Source organism: Bison bison, unplaced genomic scaffold, assembly GCF_000754665.1.
Source record: "Bison bison bison isolate TAMUID 2011002044 unplaced genomic scaffold, Bison_UMD1.0 scf7180017858770, whole genome shotgun sequence".
In the NCBI taxonomy this organism is placed as follows: Eukaryota; Metazoa; Chordata; class Mammalia; order Artiodactyla; family Bovidae; genus Bison; species Bison bison.
In genome coordinates, this window is record NW_011489342.1 from 2,422,948 (window position 1) to 2,435,735 (window position 12,788).

General features: G+C 40.6%; 1 long non-coding RNA gene across 1 annotated transcript in view; it reads left to right on the forward strand.

The window, feature by feature from the left end:
* The first annotated feature begins 8,603 nt into the window (after positions 1–8,603).
* LOC104980547 overlaps positions 8,604–12,788 on the forward strand; it is a 7,905-nt gene continuing 3,720 nt past the window's right edge. The window contains exons 1-3 of the long non-coding RNA XR_824279.1: positions 8,604–8,815; positions 11,208–11,317; positions 11,771–11,903. This is a non-coding gene — a long non-coding RNA (uncharacterized LOC104980547). The remainder of the gene's footprint in view (positions 8,816–11,207; positions 11,318–11,770; positions 11,904–12,788) is intronic.

Here is a 12,788-nt window from a genome sequence, read left to right on the forward strand (position 1 = left end):
ACAGATATAGGAAGAAGTTTTGGCCAAGACTAGAAGATTTTACATCCCCCCTTCCCACTCTCCATGTTGGCAGAAATCAGTCACATGGTCTAACCTACCTGCAAAGGGGTCAGAAAATGTGGATTTGTGTGTGTGCCCAGGAAGGGAAGGAAATAATTTTGGCAAGCACATAGCAAACATATCTTTGCCCCACAAGAACAACTGTCTGGCCATCAAACATCTAAGCTAAGTATGAAATCTTAGTAACACTTTAATCTTTACAATAAAAATTAAGTTACATGAAAAATTTCAAGTGGCAGCTATTGTTTTTAAGCCATCAAAATGTAAAGAAAAAAGTTTTGTGTCTGTATGGGTCAGCTAAATTCCTTCTGCTTTACATTGTGTGTCTAGAAATACCATCCAGCACAACTGTTCATTTAGTCATTTGGGTCAGTGATCCTCAAAGTATGGTGCCCAGATCAGTAGTATCTGCATCACCTGGAAGTTTGTCAGAAAGGCAATTTTCAGACCCCACCCTCCCCCCACCCCCCAGAAGTACTAAATCAAAAAGTGTGTGAACAAGCTATTGAAGGGATTCTGAGGCATGCTAATATTTAAGAACCACTTATCTCAATAACCATTAATTAACTTCAGAATAAACTATCATGTTGAAATGTGGTCGTCATTTTGATTAAACACCCTCTCCATATGGATGTCACTTGTCACTCTACTCTTAACCCCATCATCACAGGCTAACTTGAGTATTCTCACTCAACACAAGTTAATATTCCCTTCACATAACAGATCTTGTTAGAGTTATTACTCATCTTCTTGCTGTCATTAAGCAGTACTGTCCAGCATCTAACACAGTACCTGGGACCTGTGATGGTACAATAAGTGATCTATGAATGAATAAATGAAGGAGTGAATGAATATTTCAGCTTAAATGATGGTTTCCTGAAGGTTACACATGACCTTATTTCATACTTAATCCTCCTTGATGGGCTTCCCAGGCGGTGCTAGTGGTAAAGAACCTGCCTGCCAATGCAAGAGACAAAAGAGCCTTGCGTTCGATCCCTGAATCAGGAAGATCCCCTGGAGGAGGGTATGGCAACCCACTCCAGTATTCTTGCCTGGAGAATCCCATGGACAGAGGAGCCTGGAGGGCTGCAGTTCATATGGTCACAGAGAGTCAGACATGACTGAAGCAACTGAGCACACATGCACGAATCCCCCTTGATAGCTCCCTTGTGGTCGATTCCCCTTCTATTTTCTCTCTGGGTGGGACTTATTTCTTTCCCCTCAAGGATCCTGGAATTATGAAACTTTGGCCTGCTCTGTTGTTTGTTTTTTTTTTTCCCTTGGCCCTCTTCCCTCTCTCCTCTGTCTCTCTCCAAACAGGGATGCACATTAAGCTGTCAGTGTGTTTTATTGTCAACCAAACAGTTCTGACTTCGTTTAAAATTTGTAGCTTCTTTATTCTACCCTACCCTTTCTTCAACATTTAAAAGTGCTGCTTCATCCAAATCAGTACACTTGTACAGAACTGAACAAAGCCTTATGCAATCATACCCATGCTACATGGGATACACTCCAGTTTCTGGTCTGTTCCATTTCACTTTTGTAAAATGCTGGTTACTGCCTGATAAATTGATTTTATAGCCCACTCATGGGTTGTAATCTGTGGTTTGACAAATGATGGTCTAAATCAGTGCTTTACAAACTTCAGTGCATGAGAGAATCAACTGGAGACCTCGCTAAAACAGACTGCTGGGCCCCACCTTCAATGATTCTCCTTTCTTAGATCAGGATCGGACCTTGAGAATGTGCTTTCTCACAAGCAGCCCAGTGATGCTGATGCCATGGGACCTCAGAACATCCTTGGAGAAGCACTCGTCTCAAGGACACTCTCCTGTACCGAATCAGAGCTGTTGTTTTAATGTCTCAGTGACTCTTCAAGAGACCAAAGCCCCAGCTCTTTAAAATTGTGTGAAGCTTTCTCATGCTCTGTTTTTCTTTCTCCTGACAGGTTTAAATGATGATATTTGATCAAAGACTTTTGGGGTTCACAATTAGTTTGTACTGTTAAAGTACTTCCTGTTGACAAAACTGGTGACCAGAAACCCACACTGGAACAAATAAAGCAGCTGTGAACTTAGTAAAAATACCTGACCGAGCAGTTTGCTGTTATCTAGTTTGAATTCCAGTCAGAGCACGTCTCTTTCCTTTTGCACTTGCTCTTTTTGTGTGTGCTTCTCTTTCCTCTCTTGCCCACTCTTTTAAAGTTATGACGGGTCAGACCTTTGACATACAGCAGATCTGTACCGGGCAGAAGACCTGTCACGCCCATTTATCTGCTCAGTCAGGCCACAGCCTCCCCACCAGGCTTTCCTACAGCCAGCACCAGCCCTACATCGTTTGCTAAAGTCTCCGCCATCCCACTTTCCTCTTACTATAGTATTTAAAAGGCCATGATTTTGCCTTTTCTTTCTTTTTTTTTGGTATTATATACTATCTGGTCTCCTTACCAAACTATAGGACTATAGGTATAATTGTATGTGCGCACTCAGTCGTGTCTGACTCTTTGCAACCCTGTAGACTATAGCCCACCAGTCTCCTCTGTCCACGGGATTCTCCAGGCAAGAATACTGGAGTGGGTTGCCATTTCCTTCTCCAGGGGAGCTTTCCAATCCAGGGATCAAACCCGCATCTCTTGCATCTCCTGCATTGCATACGGATTCTTTACTCTAACCAGGGAAGCCATAGGTATAATAACCTATCTTTAAATAGGCCTTTTTCCTATTCTTATGTTTCATTTTTTACATAAATGAGGCATCTAAACATTAAAATTTATCCTAATCCATCCTACAAAAGACTTGAGTGGTAATTAGAAACTTATATCTTAATAAAACTGAAGTCAGTTGAGAGGAATATTTAGGACTCGTGTTGTTGGGTAATTTTTCATAGGACATCAATAATTTAGATAATGTCTTTAATACACTTTTTTGGGGGATCACAAGTAAGCCAAATTCTTCCATCCCTTTACTTTCATTGATTCTTTAATCAATCATGCCTGTCTTCCAAAAGATGGAGCCATCATGATAGGATCCTAAGCCACACCATGAAGTGGATAAGCTCAGGCCAGCATTAGGCACTGGCTTTGCCTAGCTTTGGCTGTGGGATTTAGGACAAGCCACTTCACCTGGCTAAACCTGTTTCCTCTGTAAAATGCAAATGATCATAATACCCATCGCACAGAGCAGTTGTGAGTCTCAAAAGACTCAGTCTCTACTGGAAAACACTTTGAAATTTGTTAATAGATGCACACATTTTAATCTCAATGTGATTGTCCCTAGCAGGTTGTAATAATTTGCATTACTTCTAGCAAGTTATGATATTATTCAGTTTAATATATACTAGTACTGACTGGGATTGATTTTACCACTTTGTATAATTTGAATACATTATTGGCACAATTTATTGGTAGTAATTGTTTAGTAGTAATTTACTAATAAGTATGTCTATCACTACTCTAATTTTGATGACAATATGACATAATGGCAAATCTAATTGTCATAAGATGGATGAATATGTATGCATGTATATATATAAAATTTGAAAAGAAATTGTCATTAAGAGACCAGGGACTAGTTATTTGAAATATATCTAAAGCTTTAAAAACAAAAAATCTCTTGAGTCTACAAGATAATTAAATCACGCTTTCACTAAGGAGACTTCAGCATCCTAAACAGGACTAAACATGTTGTGACAGCATTTCATGTTAATCAGTGGCCAGATCCCTAAGCTATGTCAAACACAGATTCTGAAATCATTTTCCTTTCCCAAAACAGCTTGAGATACCATGTCAGCAACTACTAATAAAATAACTTAATTCTTGCTTATCAAAATGATATGGAATATCAATAAGTGTAAATGTTTATATTATGCTGTCTTCTCAATCCACCTTGGATTGCAAACAATATATTTTTTCCAATATTTAAAACCCATCATACAAAACAACCACAACACATGATGATTTTCCTCCCTTATGAAGAAATCCTCAGCTTCCCCACACTGTTTTAAATTTAAAAGGAATCCCCGCTCTGAGAGGCATACTGTTGAAAAAATTTAAGATTTAGTGGAAAGGTGTGTCATGAGGTTAGTACCAAGGGGTGTTTCCCTGCCTCCAGAAGTGAAGAATAGCTTGGCTTGGAGAAAAAATAGCTCTCTGCTACATAATGCATGTGGGCTCTTATCCAGTGCATATACACTCGCCCCCCTGCTTCCTGTCACTTGCTGAAATCGCTATGGTTATACATCAATGATTAAATAGTATTATAAGACATTTTCCCTAACCATCTCCTCCCCTAGACCGAAAAGTAGCCAAAAGCCCCAATGAAAGCAAGCCCCTTATTTTAAGCCTAGATTGCATAAGCCTCCCAAATACAGAACTCTGTTTCTGTTTTATTTTTAACTCCCTACAGTGCCTGCTTCTGAGACAGTCTGCACACAAAAGACATTAGTATCCGCCGTGGATCACGACGGGCAGCCGTGACAGTACCTGTCCTGAATCTGTCCTGATTTACCAGGCTGTCATCACCGCATTAAGTTTGCATGTGTCCCATTTACCATCTTCTATGCTTTTCAGCCAGGAAGTCCATATCTCGGGTGACCAGTTCCCTTTGGGTAGCTGTTGATTGATGTATGCCACCAGGTTAGGGCAGGTTGGAAGTAGTAAACTCATAATTGCTGGATGATCTATCCTTGGCAACCAGAGAGAAAACAGAGTAATAAGAGCTACTGTTCAACTTGCCCCACCCTCTGTTTCCCATAAACTAGCTGGGCTCTGGCTGCACTCTCAGGATACAGGTCTAAACCAGGTAGGTTTTGGAACATAGCCCTGAACTAGGTTGTCCTTGATTCATGGAAACTGCAGAATACCTTGGGACCTGCGCTGGAGATGTCTTCATTCTTTAAGCAAAAGGTGACAGAGCATTTGTAATTGCCAGGCTCTGTGTTTACCAGTGGGGATGCAAAGTTAAAAGGGTCCCTGCCTTTGAAAAACTTAGAGCCTAGAGTCAGGGGACATAGATATAAATCATGAGATGATTAGAGTGCAGTGTGATAAATGCATGCTGGAGCCGAGTGCAGGGACAGGGGTTGGGTGAAGGACAGATGAATCCCCAAAAGTGATACTGAACTGAATCTTGAGAGTTGGCTTAAGCAGCCACAGGCATTCCAGGCTGAGGGAACATGAAGCAAGGGAGAGCTCTGAGCATCTGAAGAGCAGCAAGCAGTTCATTAGAGCTGAAACAAAGAGTGGGAGGCGATGAGGCAAGCGACTAGGCTGGAAAAGTAGGTTGAGGCAAAGTTTAACTGGCTTGGTGTGCTGGGCTAAGAGGTTGGAATCAATCCAGAAGACAAAAGACAACCACTTTCATAAACAGGGAAGTAGCATGATTGTATATACATTTTAGAAGGATAACTCAAGCAGTATTTTGGAAAGTTTCTTGATAGGAAAGCACGGTGGAAGAGGAAGACAAGTCAGGAGACTGATGTACAGTGGATTTAAAAGCTATGAAAAGAGTAGCCACCACGGGTCTTGGAGGCCCATCAGGTGTTGTACATTAGTGAAAAAGGACAGTCAAGGATAACAGGTAAGCTTTTGGGTCCCTGGGAGCACTAGATAGGAAAGATCAATTTTGAGAAGTGGGGAAATACGTTCAGCTCTACAAGGCAGAACAAAACCAGCCTTTGGGTTGTAACAAGCCATGGAGTTAAGTTTTGTTGGCTTTAGGCATCAAATCCTATACTGAATTTGCACAGGGATATAAACAGCTTTCTCAAAGCCCTGGATTTCATTTAGTACAATGCTTCTCAGTGCAAGAACCACATCTCCCACTCTCCAGCTCAGTGCTATTCCTAGGATAGACATTCTGAATATGCAGAACCACAGGGCAAGGAGAGGTAGTGCTGTGTGCAGTCAGGTTGGAGGGCGACCAAATATTAATGCTGGGTGTGGCAAATTTATTTTTCCTCCTTGTTAACATTCCATGAATAAAGGAAATTTAGGCCTTGTTATTTTCCCACACAGTCCACTATGGACAGCAGTTTTCTATCACAGTGAATTAGGCTATTAAAAGGTTCATCACCTCAAAAATTGCATCCTTGCCACTGGGCCACCAGGAAAGTCTCAGTGACTAAGATGCAATTTTTGAGGTGATGAACTTTTTAACAGGCCAATTCAAGCCCTGGTCAAGGAACTAGATCCCACATGCCACAACTAAAGATCTCACAGGCTGCAACTGATAAAGATCCTGCATGCCACAACAAAGATCAAAGATCACTGTGCCTCAAGTAAGACCCGGCATAGACAAATACATCAGTAAATAAAAAATAAGTATCTAAAAATTGCATCTTATATTGTTGTACTTAAAATAATGACTGTGATAGGCAGGGAAATGCCCACCTAAAGATGTCTATGCCTTTATCTATGGTACTTGTGAATATATTACCTTACATGGCAAGAGGGACTTTGCAGGTATAAATAAATGAAGGGTCTTGAGATAGGGAGATTGTATGATCTGAATGGGCCCAATTTAATTTCAAGGTTCCCAGAATTGAAAGAGACACATATACCCCAATGTTCATCGCAGCACTGTTTATAATAGCCAGGACATGAAAGCAATCTAGATGTCCATCAGCAGACAAATGGATAAAAAAGCTGTGGTACATATACACAATGGAGTATTACTCAGCCATTAAAAAGAATACATTTGAATCAGTTCTAATGAGGTGGATGAAACTGGAGCCTATTGTACAGAGTGGAGTAAGTCAGAAAGAAAAACATGAATACAGTATACTGACGCATATATATGGAATTTAGAAAGATCGTAACAATGACCCTATACGCGAGACAGCAAGAGAGACACAGATATAAAGAACAGACTTTTGGACTCTGTGGGAGAAGGCAAGGGTGGGATGATCTAAGAGAAGAGCACTGAAACATGTATATTACCATATGTGAAATAGATCGCCAGTCCAGGTTCAATGTATGAGACGGGGCTCAGGGCTGGTGCACTGGGATGACCCAGAGGGATGGGATGGGGAGGGAGATGGGAGGGGGTTTCAGGGTGGGGAACACATGTACACCCATGGCTGATTCATGTCAATGTATGGCAAAAAAAACCTACAATATTGTAATTAGCCTTCAATGAAAATAAATAAATTAAAAAAAATAATAATTTCAAGGTTCCTTATAAATGAAACAGGGAGGAGGAGAGGAGAGGCACTAGATATCAGTGTGGATTTTCCCGACCGCCAGGCTCTCTGCTCTTCAGGAGATATACCAGACAGCACCCTGGGTCCTTCCCTAAGTCCTGGCAAACACAGGACTATTTTTAGAACTGTAATTTCACCAAATATATACTTACATATTTTGACTTTTCAAAATGATACATCAAGAAGAGTGATACAGTGCAAGAAGAACTCAGTGGGCCATTGCTAAAGACAGGGGGCTACAAGCCAAGGAAAGCTGGTAGCTTCTAGAAGCTGGAAAAAGCAAGGAAATGGATTCTCTCGAGATCCTTCAAGAGGAACACAGTCCCACCAACATCTTGGTTTTAGTCAGTGTGACCCATTTTGGATTTCTGACCTCTGATACTGCAAGATAGTAAATGTGTATTGTTTTTAGGCAACTGTTTGTGGTAATCTGTTACAGCAGCCATGTGTGCTGGTCCTTTGTGTTGGACTTTTTGCCAGGCTCCTCTGTCCATGGAATTCTCTAGGCAAGAATACTGGAATGGGTTGCCATTTCCTTCTCCAACAGCAGCCATAGGAAACGAATATATTGATTGTTCTTTAAGACTTCAGAAGCTCCCTGATGACAAACTACATTTAAAGAAAATCTAATAACCGTGACCAATGAAATTCTTATGTAGCTAATCATACATATTTTTTTCTTGGCTTCCTGCCCTATTCGTGAGTCATGGTAGCATAAGATGCTTGATTTCCTGAAGCTAGGTATTACAAGTATCTGAGATAGCACGCTGCTTTTGAAAGACCCTAAGTGGAACACAGCTGGGACTTCCCATCACCTGCCTCAAAACAGCGTGGTGAGCTGTCTTCCAAATGCAAGCACTGAGATTAGGTCACAGCATTAAAAAGAACAGCCTTTGGTTCAGGGTTTCTGTATTTTACAAGAGCTCTGAAAAGTCAAAATATGTAAGTATATAATATATTTGGTGAAATTACAGTTCTGAAAATAGCCCTGTGTTTGCCAGGACTTGGGGAAGGACCAGGGTGCTGTCTGGAGCATCTCCTGCAGAGGCGGTCGGGAAAGCCCACACTGACATCTAGTGATGCAAAACTGCACTGCCAAAGGCTCCAAACCTGAAACAGTTTGCGTCAACCGGTTCCTGGTTTTCGTTTTCGAAGCGCTTACCCTCCTAGAGGGCTCAGGACTCGGCGTGGACCAGATTGACCAGGTGACGTCAGCGGTCGTGGGCGGGGCCAAGGCGGGTCAGGCTCCTTTACGCTGTGTGTGTGTGTGTGTGTGTGTGTGTGTGTGTGTGCGCGCGCGCGCGCGCGCGTGTGTGTGTACAAAGTTCAGCCGTCTAAGAATTTTGCGTCTTTGTTTTTAGAAATAATCATTTCTGCGCTCTATTAAGCTACAAATTTTACTTCTAAAAGCCTTTTGGTACGTCTGGTGACCAGACCCTTTAGTGCCAAATCAGTTTAAGAGCATTTACGTTTTCAAGGTTCACAAAGCAATCGCGTCGGCTGTGATAATCCGGAGCAAGGAATAATCTGCGTCAGGCAAGCACAAGTGCAGCAGGTACATGCCTTTTTTTGCCGCTGGAACTTTATCTGCCTTTGATCTTCATCAGCTATGTAGACAAAAGCACAGAAGAAATGGCAAAGAATGCCCCTTAACATTTCACTTTTTTTCTCCGGATGCACATGGTGAAAATAAGTCAACAGAGTTACGATTTCTGTTTCCTTACTGCGGGCAAAATTAGAAGCAAGACTGGGTTTTGAAGGCTGTTGCAGTAACCCAGGTACAAAATGATGAGGGCTGCACAATCATATGAATACACTTAACTGCCACTGAGCTGTGCACTTAAAGACGCTTTGAATAAACAAGGTCTTACTGTATCGCACAGAGAACTATAATCATTATCCATAAATAGTAATGAAAAAAGTATGAAAAAGAATATACATTTGTGTAACTGAATCACTTTGCTGTTTGCTGTATAGCAGAAATTAACTCAACATTGTAAATCAATGATACTTCAGTAAAATAAAATTGTTTTAATGATTAAAATTTTTGTTACATATATTTTACCACCAGAAAAAAAAAAAAAGTAAGAGGCTGACCTGCATCAGAAACAGTGGGAAAGGAAGAAGAGTCGAAGAGTCTACAGGCCTAATGAAATGATTGGGTGGAGATTCGTTTTCATACCATGGGCAAATTGTGAACAAATAATAAACTCTAGAAGATTAATGCCAAAAAACACTCTTACAACTGTCTGAAACAAACATACTGAAACAGTGTGGAATAACTTAATCAGATTTTACAATGAAGTGTATTTTTTCCATACATTTAGAACATTTTCTTGTATGGCATAAAAGTACCAAGCTTCAAGCAAATCATACAGATGGGAAAATAAAATGTGCTACACTAAAAGCACACAGATTTAGCAGAGAAAGGGCAAAAAGAAAACACACACACACATACACACACAAACACTTCGTGAGGGATCTCTGATTCAGTTTTGTGTCAGAAGTAAGAAAGATAAAAAACATTTCCAGAATTGAGTTCTTTGTAAGGCAAGCAAAAAAAAAGGTATTTAAATAGGAGGAACTTCAGACATGACTTGTGCAAAGAGCAGATTCACAGGTTTGGAAATGACAATTTTTAGAATTTGTAACATATTGAAATTATGATTCATTGGCATTCCAGGGAGGAATTAGGAGAGATCTGGAATTTCTTCAGTAAAATGCAACATTTCAATTAACATTTAGATGTACATCTATGGAGTTTCTCTAGTATGTCTTTTAACACACATCATCAGTTCAGTTCAGTTCAGTCGCTCAGTCATGACCGACTCATTGCAACCCCGTGAACAGTAGCAGGCCAGGCCTCCCTGTCCATCACCAACTCCCGGAGTTCACCCAAACCCATATCCATTGAGTTGGTGATGCCATCCAACCATCTCATCCTCTGTCGTCCCCTTCTCCTCCTGCCTTCAATCTTTCCCAGCATCAGGGTGTTTTCAAATGAGTTAGCTCTTCACATGAGGTGGCCAAAGGATTGGAGTTTCAGCTTCAACATCAGTCCTTCCAATGAACACCAAGAACTGATATCCTTTAGGATGGACTGGTTGGATCTCCTTGCAGTCCAAAGAGACTCTCAAGAGGCTTCTCCAACACCACAGTTCAAAAGCATCAATTCTTCGGCACTCAGCTTTCTTTATAGTCCAACTCTCACATCCATACATGACCACTGGAAAAACCATAGGCTTGACTAGACAGACCTTTGTTGACAAAGTAATGTCTCTGCTTTTCAATATGCTATCTAGGTTGGTCATAACTTTCCTTCCAAGGAGTAAGGTCTTTTAAGACACGTCATACTACTAATAAATTGTGCTCTGTTTCTTCATGCCTACCCCTCTCCAATGACTGGGTGATGTGAAAAATACTGTCAAGACCGTCAAGGCCAATATGGCAGCTACAATTAAGATTTCATTTTAATACAGCAGGATTTTCTTTTCTTTTATTAGGATTTTTTCCTACTGAATTAAAGTTATTTGATAATAACTAATGACTTTCAGTAGTAAAAGAGTTTCTTGTGGAGCTCACAAAGAACTGAAAAAGAACAACTTGAAAAAAAAATTTTTTTAAGCCCCATCATTCAGAAATTTTACTTAGTTTGATACACATGAACTTTAGAGAAATGAGTTTTGGAAAGCAAGAGTATCTCCTCGAGGAGTTTTATAAACTCAGTCACTATGCAGGGAAGAGCAAATGTCTGCTGTCTTCAATGCTCAATATTAGAATGATAATGACCTACAGTCAAATTTAAAATAGTGATGGTTTGATAATGTGAATAACAGAAACTGTCTTGTTTTTCATAATTTAGTGCAATAAAGCTAATGGATTTTGTATACTTTTCTAAACTACTTAATGGACATTTTATGATGAAAAATAATTATCTTTCTTGTCAGCCAAGATATAAAGAACCCAGATTTCCTCATTTGAAGAGTGGACAGCATCAGAAATAAGTTTATATCTGTTGAAGCAGTAATTCTAGGCATCGATCTACAGACTGATGCAGGTATGTGAGGAAGCCTTCACAGTAAACTAAGAAAAATTAGTTCAATGCAGCAGTTGCTTTCTTATCTAGAAAATGCTAAATGTCTTCCAACAATATGATGGTACCTCCAAAAATTAAGCATTCAATTACCATATGATCCAGCAATCCCACCTCTGGGATTATACCCAAAAGAACTGAAAGCAGTGACTCAAACATATTTGTTCACCCTGTTCATTGCAGCATTACTAGAAATAGCCAAAAGGTGGGAGCAACCTGTGTTCCTCTGTGGATGAATGGATTAAAAGAATGTAGTATATACATATGATAAAATATTATTCAGATTTTTTTTACTCGAACAATAGACATTTATTTCTCACAGCTCTGGAGCTGGGAAGTCCAAAATCAAGGTGCCAGTAGATCTGGTGTCGGATGAGAGCCTCCAAGTTACTGTCTTCTCATTGTATTCTCACACAGGGGCGAGCAGAGGGAGAGAAGAAAGGAAGGAAACTGTGACACACGCTACAACAGGGATGAAACCTGAAGGCTTGAAAGGAGTCAGTCACAAAAACAAACAGACAAAAATACTGTGCGATTCCACTTACACGAGGTACCTAGAGCAGTCAAATTCATAGAGACCAAAATTAGAATGGTGGTTGTCAGGGGCTAGGGGGAGGGAGATATTATGAGTTGTTAAGAGGTACAGAATTTTAGTTTGGCAGGATGAAAAATTTTGGAGACTGGTTACACAATAATTGAACATAATTAACACTACCCAACCGTACACTTAAAAATGGTTAAGATGGGAAATTTTCTGCTACCATATTTAAAATTTCTTAAGGCTAAACATATTCATTTCACAAAACTTTCCTTTAAGATTATGTCCTTCCTAATCTTATGATAATTGTCAGATCAGTCGCTGAGTCGTGTCAGACTCTTTTCGACCCCATGAATCGCAGCACGCCAGGCCTCCCTGTCCATCACCAACTCCCGGAGTTCACTCAGACTCACGTCCATCGAGTCAGTGATGCCATCCGGCCATCTCATCCTCTGTCGTCCCCTTCTCCTCTTGCCCCCAATCCCTCCCAGCGTCAGAGTCTTTTCCAATGAGTCAACTCTTCTCATGAGGTGGCCAAAGTACTGGAGTTTCAGCTTTAGCATCAGTCCTTCCAAAGAAATCCCAGGGCTGATCTCCTCCAGAATGGACCGGTTGGACCTCCTTGCAGTCCAAGGGACTCTCAAGAGTCTTCTCCAACACCACAGTTCAAAAGCATCAATTCTTCGGCGCTCAGCCTTCTTCACAGTCCAACTCTCACATCCATACATGACCACAGGAAAAACCATAGCCTTGACTAGACGAACCTTTGTTGGCAAAGTAATGTCTCTGCTTTTGAATATGCTATCTAGGTTGGTCATAACTTTCCTTCAAGGAGTAAGCATCTTTTAATTTCATGGCTGCAGTCACCATCTGCAGTGATTTTGGACCCCAGAAAAA